General features: G+C 41.9%; 1 protein-coding gene across 5 annotated transcripts in view; it reads left to right on the top strand.

Annotated features, from left to right (window-relative positions):
• Positions 1–23,340, top strand: part of LOC148223562 (uncharacterized) — a 60,421-nt gene that overhangs the window by 17,263 nt on the left and 19,818 nt on the right. The window contains exon 6 of one of the 5 annotated variants that reach the window (XR_015803769.1): positions 19,266–22,558. The exons of the other annotated variants lie outside the window; for them this stretch is intronic. The gene's annotated coding sequence lies outside the window, so the exon portion shown is untranslated. Of the gene's footprint in view, positions 1–19,265; positions 22,559–23,340 lie in introns of those variants that run through there. 5 annotated transcript variants of the gene reach the window in all.

Here is a 23,340-nt window from a genome sequence, read left to right as displayed (position 1 = left end):
GTCAGACACTCAAAAGAGTCAACCCCATGCCCCTTGCAGTTAAAATTAGTTTACAGCCTAAATTTAGATGTGTAGCAGCAAGAAGGGAGCATGGAAAGAAAAGAAGAGCATGGGAAGGGATGAGACCTCCTGGGTCACTGGCTCCAGTCCTTCCCAGTCTCAGGAAACCACATTGTGTTATCCTCTTTCAGACTGTGTTATGTTCTTCTGACATACTGTTAAATTATACAAAAGATGGGGAGTTAAATTTACAGATTTGTCCCCGTTCAGTGTAGTTTTTGTTTGTCTCTATTAATTGCAGGATTGGACGCACACTGAGGCTTATCACAAGTTTCTGCTGGTGGGCTCTGTTTACAGCAGGAGATTTGCCAGAGAGTTGGGGACTGTGGAGACAAATACAGCAGCATTAGTGAGCAAAGTATGAAGAATAAGGAGGATTCAGGCTAGCTCTTCCAGCAACCAGGAGGAACATGAACTTGGAAAATAATGTTTCCAAGCGTTATCACTTCTCTTTCTGTTCCCAAGCTGCTGTCAGAGTAGTGTAGCATTATCACTTTGCCCTGGGAAAGCCTAAAGGTGAGCCAAGGAGGTTTGGGTGCTGTGGACAGGCTGAACTGATGCCCTGAGGAGCCACATACTGTGCCACCTGGGTGGCATTCCATTCCCATGCTAGCTCAAGTATTCCTATGTTGTGCACTACAGGTTCCTGGAAACTCCTCCTCATGCCATCCTTCAAAGCCCTTCATCGAGTATCTTCATGCTCATGGGGGAGTTCAGTATAAGAGTATAAGTGAGGGCTACAAAGAAGGCTTGCATGGCGAGTGCATGGCCTCAAAAGCAGTTTTGAATTATTTTGCTTTGTCAGTCAGAACTGTAAACTGCAACTGTATGACTTCAGCTCCAGAGAGGGCTGCCTGGAGTTCCTAGCATTAGAGCATGTTTTTAGTCAGGCAACATAGCCAAAGAAAACGATGAAACCAGACTTCTTCTTGTGGTCAGAAAGAAACAAACAATTTGTTTTGATTGAAGGCTCGGTGCTGTGGAGAGGCCTAGAGTTCTGAGCAGCTGCACAGGAATTAGAAGGATATGGGCTGGTGGTTGCCAGCAAAACTCACCTCTGTCACAGCCGAACCTGGAGCACAATGAGAGGCTGGAGAGCTGAGAGCAAGGCTTGGAGCTGAGACACAGAGAGTTGTCACTGAGCCTGAGAGCTGAGAGCAAGGCTTGGAGCTCAGAGACACAGAGAGAGTTGTCACTGAGCCTGAGAGCAAGGCTTGGAGCTGAGACACAGAGTTGTCCCTTCTGGCAAGAAGGTGGTCTTGGCCAAAGTGATCTGCTTTTCTTAATTCTGATCAAGATTTTTAAATACTGTATGCAATTGCCTGAGTAGATGCAAATAAGCTGGGAGTAATTTTCTACAGGATTTCTGCCTCCTGTCTTAGGAAGGAGCATTCTGATGGTGGGAGCTTTGGGTCAGTAACATCTGCTGTTCCACCTGCCTGTGGCCAGAGAATCTATCACTTATGGTTCCATCCCTACAGTGCCTGTATCTTCTGGGCAATGCCTTGTGTTGTGAGGCTGGCAGCTTTTTTTTTTCTTCAGTTCAATGCAATTCTTGCCCCATCACAGTTATTCAACCCAAGTAGGTCCAATGTTTCCTGTTCAGATGAAAGTGAACAAATTTGAATACATTTTCTTTGGATGCTGAAAACAGAGTCAGTTGGGTTTGGGGTTGAACTCAATATAAGAAGAATGTTTTTGGTATGCTCAGATTCCTTAAAGGATTTTAGACCTAAAGACTCCTCCTAGTATGTAACTCCCAAACAGGTTTTTCCATGAGTTAAGAATAAAACCTCCCTTTTCTGAGGTTTCAGAAAGGCTTCAGTCTTGTGCAAGTATAGGGGAAAGCCTAAATATTACTTAATAATTATTAGTTATACTTACATTACTTAATTATTACCTATATTGCTAATTTAGTGGTTTTTTACTGAAAAATGTTTTGTCTAGACAGTGTGTTTGAGAAAGATATGCTCAGATTTAGAGCCCAAATTTCACCTTGAGGACATTAGATGCTTATATTCAGACTTTGCCTTTTATTCTGGGTTTGTTGGGGAAGGATCCCTAATTCCTGTTTTACAGATGGGAAATTCAAAATGTTTCTTAACCACTCAGGGGTATTGTTAAGATAAATATTTGAGAAGGAAAAAATAGCATGGTCATACATAGTCACAACTGACATGTGGTGAGCACCCCAATGTCAACTGTCAAAATCTCTAGTTCATGAAAGCAAAGGTGAGTAGAAGAATCAGAGCTGCCATTTAAAAATGAGATTTGCATAAAGCTGTATTGAAACTGCATCTTGGGAATTTGTGCAAAAGGAATTTCTGCAGAGCTTGTTGTAAGGAATCTTGTGAGAAAATGTGCTAATTTTTGATTTGAAGCCCTTGAGAAGAATTAAACCACGAACAAATGAAGTTTAGAGTCTGAGTTTACTTTCAGAGCTCTACCATCCACCAGCTATCTGTCTGTAAGTCAGTCAGGCAGCTGTCTGTCTGTCCCTGTAAATCTGTGTGGTGAAATATGGCAAAGGCCAGCAGGAGCTGTGGATGAGGATGGGAATTGCCTGGCAGGGCTGCCCTGCTGCTCTAGAATCCCATCAAGCTGTTCAAATAAAGATGAGCTGGGACAATGTCACAGCTGGCCAAGATGAGCATGGGAAAGGAAAATATGGTGACAGGAGATGCAGAAGTGACTCGGTGTGCTGGCATTCCTTTCTTTTCAGGGCAAAGATGTGTGAAAGGGCTTGTCACTGACAGAAAGACCCTCTCACATTCTATTGTGGTGAAACTTTCGTCCTCCAAATAATACCATGAGTTGTATGTTTCAAGATGTAATTTGTGTACACATATTCTCACACCACGGGAATTCAGCATCATCTCCTCACCCCACAGCCTTGGCAACTCAGAAATCTGCTGGTTTATTTGGGCAAAGGGTTGGGGTTTTGCTTATTTTTCAGTTTTTAATGCATGTGTCTGGTAAATTGCTTTTCCTTGTAGTGTTAAATTATATGCAGGCTGAGATCCTTCTATTGTGCTTGATTAACTGAAACTCATTGATAAATCTTTAAAAGGAGGTTTTCTAATTTCCATAGAGTGACTGCACTAGGGGATTAGGAATCTCATCTTGCACCTCTAAGCGTCTAAGCTCAAACTTTCAGGCTAGTGTAAGCAAAGCTAATTCCCAGGAAAAAATGAAACAGAGGAAGAAAATAATAGTATTTCTACTGAAAAAAATGCAATATACAATGGGGGAGTTTATCCATCTGTATTCAACATGAAACCCTGTGTTGATTAGGGGCTTTGTGAAAAGTTGATTTTCCAGTTCAGCAAAACTTATAGAAAAAACATTTGCTTCAGGTCAACTGCATCTAGTTGCCCTCCCTCTCACTCATTAAAATGAAAAGCAAGTGTTCTCACTTCATTCAGCCTTGAGTGACCTTTTTGATCTAAAGCAGAGCTTCTCCCAGAGCTTGGTCCTGGTCACTAGACTCAGGAGGATTCCTAATTTCTGTGGTTACGATGGCACTTGAGGTCACACATAGCTAGGCCCCAAAACAAGGAATGCATTCCAAGGTCCCAGCCCCTGATGGATGTCTAACCAATGGAGTGTCATGGCTTGCAGAATAAGTTTTCATCAGTCCCTTGAGAGGAGCAGCTTTACTTTGGATGAGATTGGCCACAGACAAAGGGATGTTGATCTGTAGCTGATAGAAAGGGAAAGTGTCCCTGTGCTGGCACTGCTGACACTCTGCAAATCCCATGGGCAGTTCTGGGCTCCCCACTACAAGAAAGACCTTGAAGGGCTGGAGCATGTCCAGAGAAGGGAATGGAGCTGGGTAAGGGTCTGGAGTACCAGGAGTAGCTGAGGGAACTGGGAAAGGGGCTCAGGTGAAGAAAAGGAGGCTCAGGGGGGATCTTCTGGCTCTGCACAAATCACTAACAGGAGGGGGCAGCCAGATTGGGATTGGTCTGTTCTCCCAAATAAAAGGAGACAGGACATGGGGAAAAGGCCTTAAAGTGTCAGAGGAGGTTCAGTTGGCCATTAAGGAAAATTTCTTCATAGAAAGGGTTTTCAAGTATTGGAAAAGGCTGACTAGAGAATGGTGAAGTCATTATCCCTGGACATATTTAAAAGTCAATGATATGGCACCCGGGGTCATGCTTTAGTGGTGGCTTGGCAGTGTTAGGTTAACAATTGGTCTTGATGTTTTTAGAGATCTTCTCCAGCCTAAATGGTTTTGTGATTTATAGAACAGAACATTGCCAAGTAGCACTGAGATGCTACATTAGCTTCTGAATTGGTAGGAAGCATCAGTTGACTGGATTGACTGTTGGTGGAATAACTTTTCCAGATGGCTGTAAATTGACAGTTTAATCACAGTGTTAAGGAGGGTTTATTTTTTCAGTAATAACTTTGGTTAATTTTATTATGTGTTTCACTCTTCAGCCCAGCAATATTCAATGCTAGAAGAGTGGCTTCAAAAATAGAAGGGAGAATGGTCAGTGTATAAAGGAGTGTGTCCAGCCTTAGGAATACTGTCCTGCAGTGTCAGATCTTACAGAGCAGGCCAACTAACATTTTTATGGTCCTTTTTGAAAAACCTGCCTTCTGCAAGTTTGGAAAAGAGAGCTCTGCTCATCTTCATGGTGAAGCAGTGCTGCTGAGGTGGTCTTGTCACATGCAGATCCTTTGCCCTCGATGCTTTGGGGTTTGATATTGTGCCTGAGAAGGTATGAGATCATACCCTGACCTCATACCATCTGTTTAACAGATGGGTGTGTATGGCAAGGCTAACAGTTAAAAACCTGGCTCCACTTAGGTCAGTGGTATCAAGATTTTACCCACGATTGGAGGGGGAGGAGGAAAAAAGTGTCCAAAGATAGGTCTCCTAAATCACTGCTGGGAAAGCCTGTAGGCTTTGGAGCCTTGTTTATTTACCCTTCTGTCGTTTGGCTGATAGTTATTTGTGCTTGGCCCTTGGACAGAGTATTTGATCTTTATGTCTATGTCTGTATGTTTGTTGGTGCAGACTATTAATACATGTAACTGTTGAAAGATATGGAAGAAGTGCAAATCTTATTTCTAATGAAACTGTGAAAATTATAAACTTAGCTGGTATTGATCAGAATCCTGTTTGTCCATACTGTAATGAATGTAGCACAAGTATCAATCATGTTTACCAATTAGTCTAGGTGTTCTGTTTGCTGCACCAGACCAGATGATTAGGTTGTTTTCTTACTAGCTGAATTGCCCTCTTTTTTTTTCTTTATTTTCCTCTCTTTTAACACCCAACAACACATGATTTGTGAAATCCATCCCTGGATTTCTTTAACCCACAGAATACAATTGTTCTACCCTCACTGTAATGTTTGTGGACTGGAACATGGTTGGGTGGGGCACTATTCAGTTTCCAGCCTAAAATCCAGCAATGGCTCCTAAAATACAGTCCTTGACAGATTAAACCCAGCTGTTGCACAGGTGCACTGAGGCTGTGCAGCAAGGAAGTTTACCCACTTATAAACTTCTGCCTGTGTGCGTCATTAAACCAAGATATTTTTGGATCTCAACTATATATTTTTTGTTTTTTTGATTAGGCAAGACAAGTGGTCTTCATTAAAGCCACAGGCAGCAGAATGGTTTCATCTAAATTCTCCCCTGTAATTGCAGAAAGACAAACACAAGTCTCATAATGCTCCGATTCTTCCCCATCCAGCTCATTCAGCCGTTCTTTTCATTGGGAGTAAAGACTACAAAACCTTAATTGTTTGTCTAATCTGACACTCCAGCACCCAGTCTGCACTGAAATAGTGTATGTGGAGTATGCATTTTATAGATTTCTCTCATTGATGCTGAAAGAGCTATGATATCCCATTAGGAATATGGTAAAGGGTCTAGAGAGGCAGTCCTATGTGGAGCAGCTCAGGGAGCTGGAGAGGCTCAGCCAGGAGGAAAGGAGGCTCAGGGAGAACCTTCTGGCTCTCCACAACTCCCTGACAGGAGGGGGCAGCCAGGGGTGTCAGGCTCTTTTCTCAGGGAACAAGGGACAGGACAAAAGGAAATGGCCGCAAGCTGTGCCAGGGGAGGTTCAGGTTGGACATCAGGAGGAATTTCTTCACCAAAAGGATGGTCAGGCATTGGCAAGGATGGCCCAGGAAGGTGGTGGAGTCCCCATCCCTGGAGGAGCCCCAGGAATGCCTGGATGTGGCACTCAATGCTCTGGTCTGACAAGGTGGGGATCAGTCACAGGCTGGACACGGTGTCTTGGAAGTCTTTTCCAACCCGAATGGATCTGTGATTCCATGGAATGGCCCAGGGAATCAATTTAGTAGAAAAGTTGCTTTAAAGAAGTAGGATGGTGTATTTATCTGAGCAAATTCATGTGCAGACCCAGACTTCTCTTGTCTTTGCAGAATTCTGTTGTGTAAATAATGTGCAATGAACAATTGCCCTGCAGGCAGGAAATAGTGACTACAGTGTATAACTTACCCATGCTGGCTGCTGGGGGAGCCCAGGTAGTTGCAATCCCATTTATTCCCACTGATTCCAGCTGCAGGTGTGACTGATAAGCAAGGGGATGGGAAAACCAATTAGTTCCCACATCTTTTTGTTTTATAAAGACAATTCTCCTAATGTGTGCAGCCAGTAATGATGGGGCTAATTGGAATCTTTGCCATAACCCTTCCTGGCTCGAAGACAGTGACTCTGTGCAGTGACTCTTCCTCAGGTGACAGCTACAGTCTGGAGGCAAAAAGCTTAGCACTTCCATAAGGACTAAGAAAGGGAGGTTGCAATTTTATGCAACTGTTTCCATATCACCACTATGTGCTGCTTTTCTGATTGTTGACTTGCTCCTGAACAGAACAGGAGGAAAAAGAAGATGTCTCTGCACAGGAATCCCCTTGAAATTTTGTATTTTACTTTAAATACTTCTCTTGGTGCTTCTCCCAGCCAGAGGTTCAGTCTGCACTCCTGGTTTTTTATCTCAAACCCAAAGCCTCTTGTATCAGTGAGGTCTACAATTTAATTATGTGCTTTGGAAGAAAGCACTTCCTCCATGTTTTTGATCTTATTATCTGATCATTGCATTAGATCTACATTTGTACTGTACTTGGGAGCAGGCTGTTCTTCTAAGTTTGATTTTAATGGTCTCCAAACAGAAGTTTACCATGCTGATTCAATTACTACATGCTGCAGATTGTTGCAGATCCTGAAGCTCAAGAACATTTTACAGTTCCTGAAATATTTCTACTTCCAAGCTTAAAATGGCAGCATAGCAAGGCATTGGCAATAGCATTTCAACCCAAAGTGCATGTAAGTCTTCATCAAGCTGCTATTGTCTGAAATGGAATTTGGTGTAGAAATCCCATCTGGTAATTAATATTGCAGAAAAAGTCACCATGATGAATTTATTGTTTCAAAAGAATAGAGGCTTCTATTACTTTTCATTCAAAAATAAATGCTTTAAATGAGGTTATGAAGCAGGAGCTCACTACTGGGGTCAATCCTCTCCTTGAAGGCTTGAGTCCTGGTTAGGTTAACCTAACTTTAAATTAAACTGATTACATACTAAATATATTAAACTGATACAGCAGTTAATGGGATTGTGATCAGTGGCTTCAAATACATTGAGCTGATGTATCCCTGATGTTTCTGAGGTGGACATTAGCAAACATGGAACTTGAACTGTATAGAACCTTCACTTTTGCTGTGAAGAGGCTTTCAAGAGCCTTTAGTTTTAAGGACATTTCACTTGTTTAGCAAGGTCTGCTTTCTTGTGCTTCCATTTTAAAATAGACTAATTTATATTTTTTAACTCTTGTTACATTTATATTATTATTTCACTGTTTCCATAAATCCATCAATCTTACAACAAATCATTTCTCTAACAGCTGTTTTCTGTGGAGATGATGGTAAAGCATATCCAAACCATTTAATTTGAAGTGCAGTGTCTGAGATTGCTTTCCTTGTCACCATTGCTCAGTATGAGGTTCTCAGCAGATTTTTTTGAATAATAGGTGAAGTTATTGTTTCAAAATGAGTTTCACAAACTCATCAAGTTTGGACAAACAATAAATATGTCCCAGTTTAAGCCAGAAGCTAAGTTATAGTGCTTGTCCTTGGACTTCTTTGTGTCAAGTTCCCAATTCTCCATGCAGCTGTGGCATTCCCCTTCTGTCCTGACTTGTAAAGACTTCGACATTCCAGTCCAGGCTTTCTCTTAAGCAGAACTTCCCTGTTGTGCAGGATTGTATGGTGGTTTTTCACTGTTGACAGAAGTCCACTAGGATGCAAACCACCAAACTCATTCTCACTGTGACCTAAACCAGGATTTAAACTGAAGTCTCTAGAGGTGAAAAACCAGACTACTAACAAGTGATGGGAGAGCCTCACATAGCTTGGTTCAGATAAAAATCGGAATGTTTAGCTTTTCTGAAACCATTCTGGTCCAAAAACCAGCATTTCAGTCCCATGAGAGTAGTTTGCCTTTTCTGATTTATTGCATAATCAGATTGGGACTCCATTTTTGAAACACCAACAAAACCAGCTTTTTTTTCATAATGATTTTTACTAAAACCAGTGAGAAAAGTCATGCAAGAAAACATTAAAATAAAGAAAAAAAAAAACATTAAAAAGGCCTCATGTTTTGCAATCTCAAACACTGGGTTAGTTTTCCAGAAAACAATCTGGAAATGTTTCCTCTTACTTGAAATTTTGTTTTCCTTAGTAGTAAATTCAATGAGAGAACCAGAACTCTGGTCCTTATGCCAGTGGGATCTAGAAGAAGGACTGGGTTTAAATAGACATTAGAAAAAACCCTAACGTAATAATAAGAATCTGAATCACTGGGACCAGACTTCCTAGGAAATGGGTGTAATTTCTGTCACTGAATATAAGAGTGGCTAGATAAAGGTTTTGGAGAACTGAAAAATTTAATGCAATTTAAATTGTTTCAGATGGCTTCCAGGTTGATTATTCTGTAATTACTTGTGTAATTGCAGCAGACAAGTTGCAAAATTCTCAAGTGTATTTATCTTCATGTGAACATATCATACTGAAAAAAAGCCTGTCTCTTAAAGATAATTTACTTTATTTGGAATAGCTTAGCAAAGACTTCTCTGTTAAAATTATGTCAGCCTTTGCTTGCTGGAGCTTCATTTTGGTCTTCCAGAAAACCTTTGCACAAAACACTTGGGAGATGCTAATTGACTAGTAGCTATCTCCTGAAGTTGCTGTTCTGATTTTAACCCCCAAAGAGTGGTTTATTTTGCATAGTGAAACGAATAGAATGTTTCCAATTCCCTTTTTCTTGATACTCAAAATTTCAAATATGTGTGGGAGTGCATGCAGAGGAAGTACTGATGATGTGAGAATTACTAGATATAACTACTGGAAACAGTGGTTCCAGTAGATGAGACCCACTCAGATAATAAAAATGTGAGTCAGCTCTCACTCATGTTCTAACAGAGAAGTCAAATTTTCTCTAACCAACTGTTTTAAAATTTTCTACATAAACACAATGATGCATCAGGATATGTCTAAAAATAGTTCCTCCTCCCGTGGTGGATATATCCACAAACCCTGCACAAAACCACTTGTGCTTCTCAAACACAACTGCTGGGTTGTGAAGCCGTGGGTGAGTGAATGGGCTTGGTTTAAGATGAGTTTCAATAAAACTTTAGTTAAAGATAAAAAAAAAATTATATAATGTCTGTTCTGAAGGGAAGCAATGAGCTGAATGTGCTACCATGGCTCCTCCATTTAACACAGGTTTGTCAAGTCTCACACTGCTCATTGGTGTGATGATCTTCTCTGAGTTTCTCCTATTTTTGCTAATTTCTGAAAGTGCTGTGTTCTTCTTAGCATAGGTGTTTGCTTTCCCAAGAACTATTGAAAATGCCTTCATCTGAGCTGGATAGGTTCATACAAAAATTTAATTCAGAGGAATTGACATATGGCAAAAAAGGTCACTAGAGCTGTTAGTTCTGCTATGGTCAGCTCGAGTGGGAGCTGGCTGAAAGGGCAAGATAATATTTGATTGTGATGTAGAGAAAGTGGTGTTACACTGGAAAACAGGAAACAAGTTCATTATTACATTTCTGCTTTTGCTTTTTAGAAATCAGCTCATAAACCTGTATTGATGTGCTATTGCTCTATTATATTGACCTGCTGCTCTGTAGCTGGGTGAGAGAAGAGGCATTTTGACTGTACCCTCTTTCTGTTGCAGTGTTAGCTGGGGCTGGTTGAAGTGCACACAGGTGATGATGCTGCTATTGGGGACTGTGTGGCCAGGAGTTTCAGGGTTGGCTGTGGATTTGGACACACACATGGGAAAAATAAGGATGGAGAGGATGTGATGGGGCAGCGTTGAGGTTTGTCATCGTGTGGAAACTCTGCTTTCTGTGAATCACTGAAGTCAGTGGCAGGCTTTGTGCTGTCCTCTATAGGAGTTCCTTCTGAGGACTGTCAGGATGTCAAAACAATGGAACCACAGAATGGTTTGGCTTGGAAGAGACCTTAAAGCTCATCCCATCCCACTCCCTGTCATGGGCACAGATGTCTTTCACTATCTCAGGTTGCTCAGAGCCCCATCCAGTCTGGCCTTGGTCATTTCCAGGGATGGAGCAGCCACAGCTTCTCTGGGCAACCTGTGCCAGGGACTCACAGGGGAGATTTTCTTCCTAACAACCAATCAAAGCTTACTCTCTGTCGATGTGAGGCCATTCCCCTTGTCCTGTCATTCCAGGCCTTTGTCAATAGCATCCCTCCATCTTTGTTCCATATTCCCTCCAGGCACTGGAAGGCCACCATGAGGTCACCCCACAGCTTCTCTTCTCCAGGCTGAAAGAACCAAATTTCCTCAGCCTTTCCTCTCAGCAGAGCTGTTCCAGCCCTCTGATCACCTTGGTGACTCCTCTGGACTCACTCCAGCAGCTCCATGTCCTTCCTGTGCTGGGATCCCAGGGCTGGAGGCAGCTCTGCAGGTGGGGTCTCACCTGAGGGTACCAACTGAGTAACATAAACCACTCATTAAATGATAGAGATTGTTTTAAGCCTGACACAAGGGGCTCAGCTGCCATAGTTTCGTGAAAATTCTGTCTCAGAAGAGCTGGTTTTTTTTTTTTTACACCTGCTCAAAACCTGCCTTGTGAGCTCCACAGCGCTGGGCATCAGTCTGCAGCTGCTCCCTCACACACAGACCTGGGTGAAATCCTAAGATATCTGGGCTTTTATAAATCCAGATATCAAAGTTCCATCTTATATTCCTCTTGAGCCATGGAAAACTGTATTCTTAAGAGTGTTTGTTCAATACCCTGCAAAAATGAGTTATTCTGGTCTAAAGGAAGTAATAATAGGCATCAATTTTGGATTTTCAAAACTCTCCTGAAATGGCATAATCCTGCTCCCATTTAAGCCACTGTTGGGATAGAGGTGGGCTAGAGTTAGATGTGAAAAAAAATGCTTTCAGAAATCCCATCCAAAGTACAGAAGAATTAGGAGTGTCAATGTGATGCATTCTTGAAAATAAATAAAAAACAAAGAAATCCATTAGAAGTATGACTTCAACAAATCCTGTCATTTTATGCAAAGAGGTGTTTCACAGATATGTACAGTTCCTAAAACATAGCTTCAGCATTAAAATTTTAAAGATTAACAGTAATCTTTTACAAGTTAAAGAAAAAAAAAAGTTTTGGCTGGGTTTTTCAAAGCAATTCTAAATTTTAAACATAAAATAGTCAGTGTTGCATGGGCTGTGTTTTGCCTTAATCCTCAAGTGCTTAGTCCTGAAATAAATTTTGAGCTAAGTCCCCTGTGACCAGAAATATTCCTTTAAACTCTAGGGACTGAGCCAGCTGTAGTTTCATTTTATGCCAACTAGCCAGATGTATTTTAAAGAAATAAAATCCTATTCTAAGAAAAATAAATTCAGAACTCTTTACCATAAAGTGTAAAAAATAAAGCTAAAAACCAACATAGACTTTATATCCACAACAGCACAGAATAAATATGAAAAAATCTGTGTCACATGGGATCTGAACTGATGTTTGTGCATTGCCTGAGCGAGGACCAGGGCAATTGCCTGGACACACACAGAAAAGAAATTTCTGCAGAGGTTTTATATTGGATAGTAACATCTCCTTTCTTAGCACCAAAGACATTTTTACCAAAATCCTGGGAATTTTTGCAACTTCCACTGCTTGGCTGAGTTTCAAGAAGCTTTGCTTTGACTGAAAAGCTCTAAATAATGAAAGAGAAGCACAGGACTTGACAGGGTCTGATTCTAAATGCAGTGAATCTGACTCTGAGTGGAGAAGCTGCCTTGGCCTGATGTGTGGGTATTGGGATCACACACAAAACTGACTTCTAGTAGTGATTTACAAACAGGGGCTCAGAATTGTTCTGAAGTTACACCCCCAAATGCATGCTGGTGCCCTGGTTTTCTCTCCTTCTCCTCCACCATCCTTTCCTTGCATTCCTTTTTCTGTAGTCCTCTGTTGTGAATATTCCTCCATTCATGACCCCTGCTGCCTTTTTTTCCCTATTGCTGCCATTTAAAATTACACCAGCAGAAAATTACTGCAGGAATGACTTCCATAAAGCATCAAGTAGACTAAAAATCAAGGAATGGTTTCAAAGATGGGTTTGCCGTGTTCCTGTGAATATATCATAGCTATAATGAGGGTTTGGAATACTTTGACATATGCCATAGGGGTAACCTCATCGTTACCCACCCACAGTGACTCTGATCTTGAGTGATCTCATTCCATATCCTCAGCATAGTGCTGGCATGTTCCCTCTGTATGGAGGGGAGAATAGAGAATGACCTTCCTTTGAAATCCTAGATGTATTTACATGAGACCATGCCAAATGCATTAACAAGTGGTGGAGTGGAAGCCCTGAGTGAGTAAACATGGTCAGCCCAAACACATGTAAATATATCTAAAGTTTTGTAGTATATCATGCTTTGATTTACACCACAAACTATAGGAGGAAATTCCAGACCAGTGAGAATCTGCTCTATTCATTTATTTTCAATTGCTATTTTGTCATAGCATTGCATGTCACGCTCTCAGGGAGCTTTTACATCTCTCTCCTCTTTGCAAAGTAGATTTGGTTCTGGTGACAGCCCTGTTTTGTTGTGACTGACATGACATTTCCTTCCACACAGTAGCAGCTCCTGGTGGTGGTTATTTGTGATGTTGCACTCTACTATATCCCTCCTTATCTGCTTAGATAAGAACTCCTGCTTAGAGAAAGAGAAGGCTGCTGCTACTGTGCTTGCAGTAGATATTTGGCCAAGTGCTTCCCTGGTTTTGGACAGGCGTTCCTCCTTGGAGCAGCATGCCTAGGCTTTGAGAGGCACGTTATGATGAGTGAACAGCTATATGAGGAACTTTCAAACTTCAAATCATATCCAAGGAACCTCCAGTAATAAGGGCTTCAGCTTCTACCCACAAGTGGTCCTGTGGGAAAACTGGTCTTTGGCTTTTATTTCCTGAAAGGAAGGATTGTATGGCAGTGTTGGGGCTTCGGGGTCTGTATAATCAAGTCTCGGCGTGATGAATTTGATGTACTGGCATCTGTTCTGTATGCTTTGTAAGGCTTCCAATAAAATATGAATTAAAGAGAAATATGCTTCATATGCCTATATAGGACATATGGCAGTTAAAGCTTTAGATATGGCGTTTTTGTTGAGTTAAGAAGGATGTGTTAGAACACACATAAGTTGCACAGTTCTTACAAAAACAGAAAGGCAGGGAAAATTTAGGAAGCCAGTCAATGTAGATCTGACCTTCAGTGGGGGGGATTTTCTGGAGTGCCAGGTTTTGCTTCAAGCTTAATGCACCTTTGAAAACTGAAGCTCCAGCCTGCATCATGTTACTGCATATAATCCTCCAAAGAGGGCAAGGTGTGAAAACAAGCTAATAAATGTGTAAGGGCTAAAGGAAGAATTTTACAGATCAGAGTCAAGGTTGCCAGCCTTTCCCCACCACAAAACCCCAACATCCCTCTCCAGGAACTCAACCCAGAATATTAGTTTTGGATGACTGCCTTTGCAAGTTAGTACAGTGCAGATGAGGACCCTCCCCCATTATCAACTTCCAGCCCTTCTGTGACTGCAGAAAAGGCAAAAATAAAAGATGAGGCTGCAGTTTGGATGATTTTGGTCTGCAGTGGATTATTCAGCTCTGTCAATATGGCCTGTCTTTCCATTGTGATAATTAGAAACATGATTAGGTAAATCAGTTTTTTCCTGTCTTACTTGTGTTTGATCCCAAAGCAAAACCAAACAGTCACTTTTTCTTCCTTGAGCTTTTTCTTCGGCTCCTTCCCTTGGCTTCTCCTCAGGGCTCGCCTGCCAGAGCTGCAGCCCAGCCCCAAAGTGGGACAGACCAGGGAAGGAGCCCTGGGGAGCCTCCCCATACTGCTCAAGGGTGACATCTCAGCCCAGCCCTCACCCCTGGTCCCACAGCTGTGGGCACTCTTGTGTTACTGCCTGATCCCTGCCTGGGAACAGAGAAAATTTTGGCAAACCCTCTGAGAAGCCCTTTGTTTATGGGTGTAACCCCAAAATTTCAAAGGGTTGTTAGAGTTTTCTGCATATGAGCTCCTCCAGATGTCATTTGTAGGTTTCTGAAGGAGCTACAGACAGAATTGAAAAAGAGAGCCCTCTACCCCTGGAGGTGATCCAAGGGAATATTTGTGGAAGATACTTCACAAGCAATGGGTAGCTTATGAATCCCCTGCCTCAAATTTATGAGATGAATTGAGCAGAAGATGAAATGCTTTTTAACATGATTTGGTTTCAGTCATTCGAGCTGATCATGAGCTACCCACTGTTCAGACTGGCTGCTTGCAAGGGCAAGATATCCCCCTTGAAGAGTTTTTAAGTTCAGTGCACTAGACTGACAGAAAACAGTTTATCATCATCCTGTGCCATCCCCTTGGAGGGGTTTTTCTGGTACCAGCACCATGTGATCTCTTCCACATGGTGCCCGTGTTTCTGCTCTTCCTGAATCCCTCAAGCCTGTGAAATATTTGGGTTTGTTCTGCTTTTCTCCTGGCCAAGAAATGTCCTTTCCTGCATCTCACCTGGGACATAACTCACCATAGCAGCACTAACCCATATTCCACAATTGGAAACAGTCTCCTGGGGACAAAGACCAAAGGCGGCTCCTGCTTCTCAATCTTCTTCAGCATATGGGTGACAGAACCCTTTGAGGGAAAACCTCTGAGAAGGGAAAATGTTTGAGAAGGACCTGAGGCCCCTGCTGGACAAGCTGTCCCTGAGCCAGCAGTGCCACGGGGGAAAAGAGGGCCAGTGGAACCCTGGGGTGCATCAGGAAGAACAGTGCCAGCAGGTCAGTGAGTGATCCTGCCCCTCTGCCCAGCCCTGGGAGGCACATCTGGCCAGCTGTGTCCAGCTCTGGGATCATCAGCACAGGAGGGACAGGGAGCTCCTGGAGCGGGGCCAGCGGAGGCTGCAGAGATGATTCAGGGCCTGGAGCATCTGTGCCAGGGAAAGGCTGAGGGAGCTGGGGCTGTCCAGGCTGGAGAGGAGCCCCAGCTGAGAGGGGCCCTCAGCCCTGGGTGTCCCTGTGTGCAGGGAGGGCTCCGAGCAGGGCCCAGGCTCTGCTCCGGGGGCCCAGCAATGGCACCAGAGCCACGGGCAGGGACTGAGCCCAGGGGGTTCCACCTGCACAGGAGGCACAACTTCTTCCCTGGGCACTGCCTGGGCACTGAACACAGACCAGAGAGGCTGGGGAGTCTCTTCACTGGGGATATTACAGACCCCTCTGGACACAATCCTGTGCCCTCTGCTCTGGGATGGCCCTGCTGGAGCAGGGTGGTGGGACCAGATGAGATCTCTTCCAGCCTTACCCATTCTAAGATTCTGTGTAAAAAGAATAAAAATTTCATTTCTCTTTCAGAGTAAACAGAGAAAGTGCAACTAATTTCTAATAGTGCAGATGTAATTTATGGCAATGCAATTTCTGCCAGCTCTAAGAGCTTTTGTTCCTGGAAACAGACAAGTAAAAAGCTGTGTGAGGTGAAATCCACATGAATGAGATTGGAAGAGAAATAGAAAATGCTTCAGATTGTTTTATATCGAGGCAGAAACCATCTACCTGCTGTATGTTGGGGTAATGTATTCTTGGTTCCTGGTCAGAGGCACCTGGATGCCATCACAGTGCACACTCATTCATCACCTGTTCCTTCCTCTGGACAGCTTTCCTCTCTGCACCTTCTTGCCAGAGGATATGGTAGCAATGACTCCAGGCTGGGCACAGCTCACTATTGCATACATATGACCCCACGAAACCAAAACATACTCTCAAAGAGCTCTTGTACTCCAGGCCTTCCACTTCAGGAAGGATATTCAATTTCAAAGTATATTTACATATTTACTGTAGCACTTCCAAGAGCAGGGGTTTTTCTAAAAGGTTATAGCAACATCTGTTTGCCTTGCTTATGTTCCCTATGCTGTTGAATTTCTGAATTTTACAGAAATCTTCAGTATTTTAAATTGTCTAAAGGTTTGATAGTTTTTGGAGTAAGTGTCTGGAAACTAGTTGGCTGCAGAGTATTCATAGATGAAACTAATAGTACAGCAGTGCAGTTTTAAGGCCACTGCTTCTTAAGTGTGTTGCATTTGCTAAACTTAAGGGAAAAAAGCAAAATCTGACTATATCTGTGGCTCATACTATGCTGTGTGTGATACGTGGCAGCACAAAAATGAGTTTTCTGGTTACTTCATAGCAACGAAGTGGGTGAAAGGTGGGAAAGAATTTCGACAGTCAGGTAGCTTTGTGAATTCTTTGTGGAATCTTCGGTGTTCAGGACTCATGAGTCTAACAATAACAAGATGATTGGATTAAAAATGTGAAATGCAAAGTATAAAACGGGCATGGTTGAACCTTGGACATAAGCACTGGTTACACTTTTTAGCTATTTTTTGCAGCTATCTTGTTTGGCAATACATTTTTCTCTAAAAAGTAGAGAACCGAATTCCTAGTGGCTGTAAAATGTACCAACATCAAATACTGTGAGATGTGTCAGTGCAATTCCATAGAAACAGGTTAATGCCAATTAATTTTGTTTGTTTGACTGTCAGCTATGTAGTCGATGTTCACCTGAATATAGGAAAGCACTTTATAATAATTTATTGGCGTATGCTAAAATAAGAGATAGTATTTTTCTTTGATTAAAGAGTTACAGTAATAAAATCCTCACAAAATATGAGCTGGTTTGAAATCTGTTAATGAAAAGTGAATGCATCGCTCTTACCTCCACCTCAGCTGCTGTTTGTTCTGTTGATAGGTAAGCATGAACTTTGGGAAAGCTCCTGTTATCCTTGCTCCCACACTTTTCTATTTTGTATTTGCCCTGGAAAGTCTGTTTTTCAGCTGGAAGTAGATATGGCACAACAACAGGATATTCTTTTGGGAATTATAGAAGAACAGAGTATAAAAGCTGGACAACTTGGGTCCAACAGTCAAAGGGAAAAAACAGCTAGTGCAACTCTTTTGGGGTTTCACCACCCCTTTTCAGCATTCATAAAACTGCACACAAGTTTTCCAAGTTGGCCTCGAGGGGTCTGTCAGGTGAAGAGAAGCAGGCTTGCAGGGTCCATGAGCTTTGGGAATGCAATTGGTCTGACAGCAAATGCACAGCTCTAAGACTGTTGTGCTTTGATATAGAGGAGCAGAAAGCACGAGGAGTAGAGAAATGTGAATCCTAGTCCCAGTTCTGACTCTAACTACAGATGCCCAGAGGATAGATTAAGACTCTGCTCTTCACTTTGAATGACAATACCTTGGTATAAAAGTATGATCTAGACACATGATTCCTCAAGCTGTCCCAGCTTTAAAAAGCATATGGCTACCAGACCTCATGACTTCTCCTAGTCTGTTCTTCAGGGAAGTGTAAAAATACTTAATTATTTTGTTTGTTTGTTTGAGAAATTCTTTCAGTGAACGTGGGAGATCTTAGAAATTGGAAAAATGCAGAGAATTAAGCTAGGTCCTTCCAAAGATTAACCCATAAATGAAATTGCAAGTATGGCAGTTTTTGTTGGTATGTGCCGGAGTGAAAGGTAGAAGTGGGGAGAAGAACCATGATTTTAGGTTTATTCCTAAAATACTTGTGTTTTCAAGAGGCAATTTAGAGCCAAGGATTATGTTTGCTCTAAGATATATGTTGGAGGACCATACCTACCACACAAAGAGCATCTTCCCAGGTGGGATGGTGTGCCTGGATAGCTGGGGAGTTGGAGCATTAGTAACCAGCACAAAACAGGCCTGTTCTTAGAAGGCAGCTCACCCAGGGCTGTTAATACACTTGTCTGAGGAGAAGGATGATGTTCTCCTCTTACTTGTTCAAGGCATGTCTTTTTGTTCCTTCCTGTACCCTTGAAGGGAGTATAGGTGATCCTGTGTCTTCCAAAGAGCTGCAATTATCTACAACTAAGGTTTGCTGGACTTCTTTTTCTTTGTAATCACCTCTCTCTTCTAAAAGCAATGAAGAGGAGAAGAAATTTCTGGTAATATCTGAATGAAGATCATTTGGTACAGTGAAAGATCTTTATCCCACAGCTGCAATTATCTTAAATAAACAAAACCTTGTGAGTTTGTCCCATAAAAAGGATTTCTGTGATTTTTTGTGTGCTAAACCATCTCATTTGAATTATACCAGGGATTAGCCTGGGAAATGTAACGCAAATGACTGATTTTTTTTTTAATAGATCAAAACGCCTTTTCAGTTTATGAAAGCCTTTTTCCCATAATTGATATTATTCCTTCTATTTCTTTTAAGTCCTTAGAGGATTATGAATGTCAGTATTAGAATAAAAGAAAGATTGCTTTAGATAATTTTATGTGCAGGGCTCTGTTCCAAAGGAACCAAACTCACATGGGGATCTTTGAGAACACGATTAAAGGGACATGATGAAAATAAGGTGGGGGTGAAGAAGACTAGAGGGGGGGGGAAGAGGAAAAATCTCCAAATCAGACTCAGCATAGGTTTCCAGTACAGCTGACAGTCAGTACAGCTGCACTTTTGGCTATTACAATCCATCTGGAATATCTTGATGCAGTGCATCCAGTGCAACATGGATTCAAGATTGTTTTCACTTAATACTGGCGATTCTTTTCCTGATTTCTGTGAAGCTTTCCAGTAATTGAAGTAACATGATCTTGTCCTAGATTCACACAGGACGTGGCTGCAGGAAACCAAAGGCATGGAGACCATGTCCCTCTGGCTGCAATGTGTAACACCACAGTTGTTTTTGGACTCAGGACCAGAAGATGCAGATTTGAAGGACAATTCTTATTGTATAAAGTTATATTGCTCCAGTTCCTATGGGAGAAGGTGTTATCCCACAGAGACGACAGCAAACCTCTCACCTACAGCTCAGACAGAAGAGAGTAGTGGCTCTTTTAAAAGTGAAGAGTTTTCTTCTTTCTATGATGTAAATGTTAATTAATGCTTTTGAGATTAAATGCAATATGGTTTTAAATCATACACCTTGTCAAAAAACTACAGTGAATATGCTTGTAGAAGATCTTTTGCAATTAATTTTAGTAGGCATATGGGAAATGTCCTAAACTTGTACCAGTCAGCTTACAAGTTTTTGTTGGCAGGCAGAGATCAAGATTAACATTTCCAGATTTTTTGTGCATTGGCTCTAGCTACCTTAGATTAACAAGGAAAAAGGTAGGGATGTGAAGGAAATCTAATCAGCCTGATGCAGCTTCCTTACAACTTATAGCCTTCATCATAGATGATGACAAGATGACCCCTAAGGGTAAAATATTGGGGATGTTTATACAGTTTCCACTTTTCATGGGGAAAATTGTCAGGTTGTTATGTCTAGTCCATCCAACACCGTTCAAGACTGAATGACAACAGTAGCACAAAAAAAGCACAGGATTTGAGGCTGTTGACATTAATTCAGGCTTTGGCTGCAAGAGTGTCTTGCACACTCCCCAGTGCCAGAGAGCCTGATGGAGAGTGGCCCAGCTTGTTTTGTGGGAATATTGCTGTCCTGTTCTCATCTCCACTCTCCTGGAGGCCTCAGATGGTCAAGGTGCAGCCAGTGTCAGGTGATGTCACCGAATCATCCAGTCCCTGTGTAGTGCAGTCCCTTGGGGGAGGAGAGGACCAGGCACACAGTGGTTGCTGGACTTCAAAGGAATTCTCCTTTTCCTGGTGGGTGCTGCCCAGTAGGACCATTGGGAGGGGAAGCCTCTGTTTGGGGTCCAGTTAGAAACTGAGAGTATTGGGAGCATCTCAGTTACCATCCTTGTAAAGGTTCTGCTTGCTGGCTCAGTAGTCCTGAAGCTGCAGTTTTGGATGATGGGAAGTGGCTCTGTGCAGGGGTAGCTTTGAGGAAGGATAGATCAGAAAGGAGGACACTGGCTAAAAAGTGATATCGGTGGTCTCCAATCTTGGCTTCGTTATAAATTTATTCTGGAATCACAAAAGTCTTTATCAAGGTGCAGTAGTCAAGTTAGTCCAGGAAATTAACTCCTAAATTAATATAGTCCAGTGGGAGAATTTCCACAGCAAAGCTTTTGCCCACTGCTACTCTATGGGTACTACATGTTTTATTTTCCCTTGAGCTGAAGTGCTTTTCCCTAAATATCCATTGAGCAAATTGTGAGTCAATAATGTTCAGATGATTAAGCCACTTCAAGTGTTGATACCATTAAATCTGTAGAATGCCATTGGGTTTAGACACTGGAAAACTGTCAATCCAGAAAAGCAATGAGTTTTGTTCTACAGACAGGTTAACAATCCAGGCTAACCCTAAAAGTTAGTGTTTCACAGAGTTAATGTAAATATATGAAATATTTTAAAATAGATCTTATGGTGGTGGAACATACACGTGTTAGATGAATGAAAGTTTGGAATCCCACTCCAAAGCAATATGCTGCAATCCAGAAATATGTAGAAACTGAATGAAGTTATGGATCTGTGATGTGGCACCCACCTACTTCTGGTATCATTTAGAGGTCTTGTAACTGTATTTATTAGATCCAGCTTTGTGCCATGTGGATACCTCTTCACTTCTTGATCTTGTGCCATCTGGTTTTACCCAGCTACTCGCTTCCCAGAGTGAGCAAATTATGTGACTGGTGGAGATTTAAACTTGGCAACTTGAGAAATTGCTGCCAAATGATGTGGAATTATAATCCAGTGGATAGGCATTCCATTTGAGCCCACAAATGAAAACCTGTAATTCTAATTTGATATTTAGGAACATGAAAACAAGATCTATGTTTTCCATAAATCTGGGCCTGCACCTGATAGCTCCTGTCAGAAGATGCCTTATACTCCAAATCCTTGAAAACCAGAACCAGTTAACAAAGTGCTCAAATAAGAGTTTAGGAAAGGAGAATTAGGCACCACTTTGGGAATTTCATCTCTGAACAGAAGGAGCTTGGCATAAAACCACGCTGACAATGACTCAGTGCAGTCTTTCCCAAAAGACGTGAAAGATGGCATGGAAGCTGGCCAATGTGAGATCAAAGCAGCCATAGCAAGGCTGCAGAGAAGTCAGCTGCAGATGAAAAGCAGAGATAAAAAGCTTTGCATGTTTTGTCTGAAGTCCTGTGAGCTTGCATTTATGTGGGTGAGTATCACTGATTTTATAATGAGTCACTAGAGCAGTTGAAGGAAATGATTAAATGAAGAGTAATTGTGTGTTGCAACAGAAGTCTGAAGGAAGTAGTGTGTCCCCAGTCTCTTGATGTCTTCAGACAAAGCTCCTTATGGAAGGTGAGCACTGACAAGGCATAAATTACCAACTCAGGTGCAGAGCAGTTCAGGGGTATTTGGCTGTGCATCTCTGCTGACTGCCTGTGGGACTGAGAGGCTGCCAAGTACCCATGGAATTGCTTATTTGGCTCTGAGGGAAGAACTTTGTGTCACTGACCTTGTCCAAATAGCTCTTTTGCGAGTTTTCTGATCATAGAACAAGCTTAGATAGACTGTTACAACCACAAACTGGATGTTTTCTGAAGTTATGTTAAGTTAAAATTCTCCAGGACCGATGCAGGTGGTGGATACTCTCTAAGACTTCCAGCTTTACCCTAGATAAATGAATGGGCTCTGTTGTTTCAGAGGGTTGATTTCGTGCTCATCTGCTTTGCTGTATCTCAGCATAAGTGACTTCCCCTGCAAGTCTGTCAAAAGCCTGACAAAATTCGGAGTATATCACAGTCTGCACTTACCTCATCCCACTGGTAAAATTGGTTCCCATTTTATTCAATCGCTTTATTTCATTTATTTCAAAGTAGTTTTGCAGCAGTTAGACTGGTCTGTACTTCAGTATGTGCATTTCTTCAGTAAGGAGAAATCCTGAAAAATTTACAGGTGTTTCGTGACTGTACCTTTACATGCGAGGAAGACTGGATAAATAAATCTACAGGGTTCTGCGTGAGAGGTTGTTCTCTTTTATGTGCAGCTTTCAATAAATTAGAAATACAATTCACTTGAGGGCTTTTTCATCTTTTCTTGTTGGATGGTGAGATTCATTTTGGCAACTGGAAAAACTTAAATTCAGTGCCACCATGTAGATTTTCAGTTGGACAAAATGATGCCATTGCCTTGTATATTATTATAAAATGACCACATCAAAATATGCAAGTGTCCTGTAATGTCATGATTACAGTGTTAGGTTCATACCAGTTGAAAAATATGACTAATTGAATATTAGAATATTCCTTCAATTATATGTTTGGTTGTCCACATAGATATAGAAAATCTGTTAAAATACTATATCAATTTGTATTATGGCAAGTTTGGAAGGTTCCTGAGAAGGGATGGGGAGGCTGGAAGTGCAGGCTTTAGTATGTGCTGTGGTATCACCTAATCCTGCCATCTCATCAGAGCCTGCTTGTGGGGAAAGCTATGGGAAAGAAAATCCCAAAGAATACCCAGACTGGTGCTGGTGGTCATCAGGGGCAGGGCTGCTTTTCCAACCCAAACCATTCCTTGCTGTGGCATCAAGTGTCATCCTGTGGCAAGAGGAGCCTGTTTTGAGTGATGGGAGAAACAATGGAGCTGGTCATGGCACAGCTTCTATGTCTTTTTGTGAGAACTTACAAAATCATAGAATCATTTAGGTTGGAAAAGACCACTAAAATCTTTAAGTCCAACACATCATTGCCAACTCCACCAGTAGACAAGGCCTGTAAATGTCCCATCTACACATTTACAGGGACAGTGATTCCACCACTTCCTTATTCCAATGATAATCCAGATAATCTTTTC

This window comes from Sturnus vulgaris, chromosome 5, assembly GCF_052056855.1.
Source record: "Sturnus vulgaris isolate bStuVul1 chromosome 5, bStuVul1.hap1, whole genome shotgun sequence".
Lineage (NCBI taxonomy): Eukaryota > Metazoa > Chordata > Aves > Passeriformes > Sturnidae > Sturnus > Sturnus vulgaris.
The sequence above is the reverse complement of the archived record's forward strand: the minus strand, read 5'-3'. Positions and strand labels throughout refer to the sequence as shown.